This window comes from Callospermophilus lateralis, chromosome 15 (assembly GCF_048772815.1).
Source record: "Callospermophilus lateralis isolate mCalLat2 chromosome 15, mCalLat2.hap1, whole genome shotgun sequence".
Classification (NCBI taxonomy): Eukaryota; Metazoa; Chordata; class Mammalia; order Rodentia; family Sciuridae; genus Callospermophilus; species Callospermophilus lateralis.
This window is the reverse complement of record NC_135319.1, coordinates 60,838,863-60,844,142: the sequence shown is the minus strand read 5'-3', so window position 1 is coordinate 60,844,142 and position 5,280 is coordinate 60,838,863.

Below are 5,280 nucleotides of genomic sequence, written 5' to 3'. Positions count from 1 at the left end.
TCTACAACTTTGGAACTTGTATGACTTATGTAATGTAAGCATTTTAGAATTGTATGTGGTTTCCCTTCCCCTATTTTCTTCTATTTTTTGATAATTTTATTATCCATGCTTAATATTTGAGGACATACCTCAAAAGGAACCATATCCCCATCCCTACCTTGATTTGTAACCATCAAGTGATTGGCATTGCTTTCTTGTTGGCTAATGTAATGAACAAGTTATTTCATGGACAATTTAAGTCCTGGAAAGCTAAAACCCAGAGAGAAACTTACCAATGTTTATAGAAGACAGACAAATATCCATTAGGTTTAAAAATCTCTAGTTAATTCACTTATCAAACATAATTATAATGACATCATGTAAAGAAAAGGGGAAAAAAATCTAAATACCAAGAAGATATACATGGTCTCTGACCTTGACTGTGAACCTGTTGCTTTGTCTCTTCTAAGCAGAGTTTCAAAGGAGAAATTCTTTGAAAAACATATTAAAACTATTTAGCTGCCTATAAGATGCCTGAAGCCCACCCTGTCCTCAATGTACATGTTGATTCTTCCTAGGTTCTTAGAGCATCCAATCTGCTAACTTCCTTTTTTTCTGAAACAGTGTCTGTATCAGTTTTTCCTGGAAGTCCTAAAGCTACCCTACTACACTCTTTCTTCTTTCTTCTCTCTCTTTCTCTCTCTCTCTCTCTCTCTCATTCCTCTACCCTTTATAGTAGAAGCTAACAATGTCACTTCATTTCTGTAGTTTCCACTCTCTCTATATATAAAAGCTTAATTATGATCATTTAGGAAAGAAAGAGCAACCATATATGATCTTCATACATTAAATGTAGATATTCACCAATTCAAAAATTTAATCAAAACTACACCATTACATACATTAAATATATATTTACCAGTTCACTAATTAAATTTCAAAAGGATGTTATTGTTAGTGTGTTTTTGTAGGGAGCCACTCTGGAAATACACACCTTTAAGTCCTGAGCAAGACATACTGAACAATTACTGTGCCCTGCAATAACTTGGGCTTTACCTCCACTCAGCTAGTGGGGCGTGGCTCCAGGAGTAGGAGACACCCAGCTGGTGGGGTTCCTTTGTAAACCCACCCCTTGCCCTTTTGGCAATAGAATGTACCATGGAAACTCCTTGTGTGTCCCCTATATAAGACTAAAATATTCCAGTGGCTCTCTCTCTTTCCATGGACCCCTAAGTTTGGAGAGCCATCCCAGATTGTGAAAAGGTACTTCTGTGTGTTTGTGTGCTTTCTTTACCATTTTATTAACTTATTGGAATAGTCAGATTTGTGAACCCAGGTCGCCAGCTAGGATAGATGGCAATATATATATATATATATATTTTTTTTTGCAGAGATCATGTTATGAATGATAAGTACAGGTCAAATGGCTCTTAGAAATGTGTGTTTTTATTATCACACTGAATGATAATATTGCTTTCTTGCTGGCCAATGTAATGAACAAATTATTTGTTCAATACATTATAGGTCCTCTAGTTTTCAGTTATTTCTTTATTTTACTATTAGAAATCCAAATTTCAACTAACAAATCCAAATACATCTTTCCTCATGCAACCCCAAAACCACTTGTCAAATCCCTCATCGAATGCTTCAGTAGCAAAACAAAATTTTTCCCTCTTTCCCCATGACAGTTCAGAGTCAAAAGAGGATATATTATGGTATCATTAGAAAGAGATGAATTGGTTCCTAACTCTACTGCACACCAGTAGTAGAGGCTTCCAGAAGTATGCAAATATGCTGAACTTCAGTTTCTTTCCAAAAAAATGACAATAATATCACTTTCTGCTCTGATTTGAAGACAATAACAACTACTCACCAGACTGTTCTAAGAATTAAATGAGATCACATATAGAAAGTCCAGTAAGTACATGATACATAGCTGCTATGATTTCTCATCCCTTGGGTCTCCCTCCCATGTGGTCTTGGTGAAGGAAGAAGACTTCATTCTCACTTAAATCTCTCCAGTCCCTTGACAATGAACCTTCCTGAGTCAGGAGCCCACCCAGGACCACCTCTACTGTCTTTACAGTGAAACCTTTTGCTAAACAAAGTCAATCATGGGCAGTCTTCTGAGTTAAGACAAGCAAACAGAAACCACTGGCTTTAAGAAGAAGGTTGAGTGAGCCACAGCTGTTCATCTCTGCTGCTCATGGATTCCAGTCAACAAGTCGAACTGGTGGTCAATGCAAGGTCCTAGGCCAGAATAAGGAGTGGGGGAGACTAGGGCAACATCATTGGTGGAACCAGTTTGGCTTTCTCCAAAAACAGCAAAATGGTAAGATTGGTATTTTTGATGATGACTGAAAAATAAACATTTTAGAGCATCTGAACCACCCTTTAAATAAATTCCAGTGCTGGGTCTAATTTCAAAAGAGTTTCAAAATATTATGTGGGATAGAGCTTTCCAAACTGTAGTGTAAGCCATTAATGTAGTATGAAATCAATTCAGTGGGATGTTATCAGTATTTTTTTAAAAAAGAAATGAATATAATATAATAGAATAGAACACTCAACTCCATTCAGAATGGCAATTATCAAGAATACAAGCAATAATAGGTATGGCAAGGATATGGGGGGAAAGGTACATTCATACATTGCTGGTGGGTCTGCAAATTGGTGTAACTATGGAAAGTAGTATGGAGATACCTCAGAAAACTTGGAAAGGAACCACCATTTGACCCACCTATCCCACTCTTCAGTTTAATACCCAAAGGACTTAAAATCAGCATATTACAGTGAAACAGCCACTTCAATGTTTATAGCAGCTCAATTCACAATAGCTAAACTATGGAACCAACCTATATGCCCTTCAACAGATAAATGGATAAAGAAAATGCAGTATATATACACAATGGAATATTATCCAGCCTTAAAGAAGAATGAAATTATGGCATTTGCAGGTAAATGGGTTGAACTAGAGAATATCATGATAAATGAAATAAGCCAATCCCAAAAAACCAAAAGCCAATGTTTTCTCTGATAAGTAGATATTGATCCCTAGTGGGGGGAGAGGGGAGGTAAGAATGAAGGAACTTTGATTTGTGTAGAGGGGAGTGAGGGGAGGGGTGAGGCTGTGGGGATGGAAAGGACAGTAGAATGAGACAAATTATTACCCTACATACATGTAAGATTACACTATTGGAGTGATTCTGCACCATGCACAGCCAGAGGAATAAGAAGTTGTGCTCCATTTGTGGACAATATGTCAAAATGCATTTTTTTTATTGTTGTTTCTTCAAAATGCATTTTTAAAAATATTTTTTTAGTTATAGATGGACACATGAGTTTATTCATTTATTTTTATGTAGTGCTGAAGATCAAACCCAGTGCCTCACACATGCTAAGTACCCTACCACTGAGCCACAACCCCAGCCCCTCAAAATGCATTTTACTATCATGTATAACTAATTACAACAAACTAAAAAAGAATAGAATAGAATGAACAGAACAGAATGCATCAAAATAAGGTAAGTTTTGGGGCTGGGGTTGTGGCTCAGTGGCAGAGTACTTGCCTAGCATGAGTGAGGCACTGGGTTCAAACCTCAGCACCACATAAAAATAAGATAAAGGTATTGTGTCTACCTACAATTAAAAAACAAATGTTTAAACAAATGTTTAAAAAATAATGTTTTTTTTTTTTGTTTTACAAAACTGGGTTGAGATATGAGTTTTTTACTTTTTATTATTTGAGGTATAAATTAGGCTACATCACTGCCCCCTTTTTTTGTGTGTGTGTGAGACAGGGTCTTGTTAAATCGCCCAGGCTGGCTTTGAACTTATGATCTTCCTGCCTCAGCTACCCACAAGTAGCTGGCATGTGTGCTTAGCTAATTTTTTTTTTTCTCTTTAATATCAGGGATTGACCCAGGGGTGCTTAATCACTGAGCTATATCCCCAGGCCTTTTTTTATATTTTATTTTGAGACAGGGTCTCGCTAAGTTGCTTAGGGTCTCACTAAATTGATGAAGTTGGCTTTAAACTTATGATCTTCCTGCCTCAGCCTCCTGAGCCCAGGATTACCAATGTACCTGACTAAAATGCATTTTTTATTATTTTCTGTGAAGAAATTTGAAAAAAGTTGAAAAAGTGAAGAAATTTAAAAGCCACTGATATAGACAGACTCTTAGAAAGGACTGAATTCATTGTTATTCTTCAGTACTGGGGATTGAACCCAGGGGCACCCTACCATTGAGCTACAACCCCATCCCTTTTATTTTATTTTTTAAAATTTTGAGATAGGGTCTCCCTAAGTTGCCCAAGCTGGCCTCAAATTTGTGGTCCTCTTGCCTCAGTCTCCCAAATAACTAGGATTACAGGTGTGTACCCCTGCTTCCAAATGAAAAGACTGTTTTATTGCTAAAGTATTGTCTGTATTCAGCAAGAACAAGTTTTATTTTGAAAGTTCTTCACAGAATCAAAATTATTGCCCCTTACAAAAATATTGCCACCAGCCCCTCAAATTCTAATCCAGAAAAAACTATAAACTTGCTGTTAAATGTTGAGAGGTCTTGGGATTCAGTGGTCCAGGACAAACTATCAAGTCAAACAAAATTGAGATTTACCAAAAAAGTAAAGCAGATGTGGTTATATAAACACTGGGTCAAGCAGAGAGGATTAATTGGAATTTCACTGAAACATGGGAGGTAAAATAATCCCCATGAATAGGAATGATAGTTGGAGGGCAAATGAAACCTTCTCCCAATACATGGTAGGTACCCAATAAATATTCTTGAATAAATGAAAATGATAATGTTACAAGGATAACTACGTCTTTCAGAAGCATTTGGTTTTGGGGGTTGGGGGACAATCCACAATTCTTGGGAGGTTTGAGCAATAAAAATGGCATTTAGCAAGAGAGATGGAAAACAATACTGAGTGATCCCACATTCTGGGAATGAGAATTAGTACCTGCGCTGGTTATTCCCCGAATTCTACCCTTCCCTACCGAACCCCTTCCCCACCCTCTTCTGCTCTATTCTGTGTCCTGGGAGAAGTATCTGGAAGCCTTGCCTCATCTGTCTCCCTTGACCTCTGGCTTCTGGTTGGGTGTGATGGATGGACATGAGCTGGCTGCGGGAGAGTGAGACAGGGTGCTCCTGTTCCTCCTCAGCAGTCTGACTCTCACAGCGGCCGCTTCCCCCCAAGGCTATGGCTCCTTCCAGCTTCTGCCTCCACGCTCCAACTCTTGTTGCTTTCCAGTGACACTGGTTCCTCTCCTGGTCCTTTCAGGCCCAGCTTTCGTAC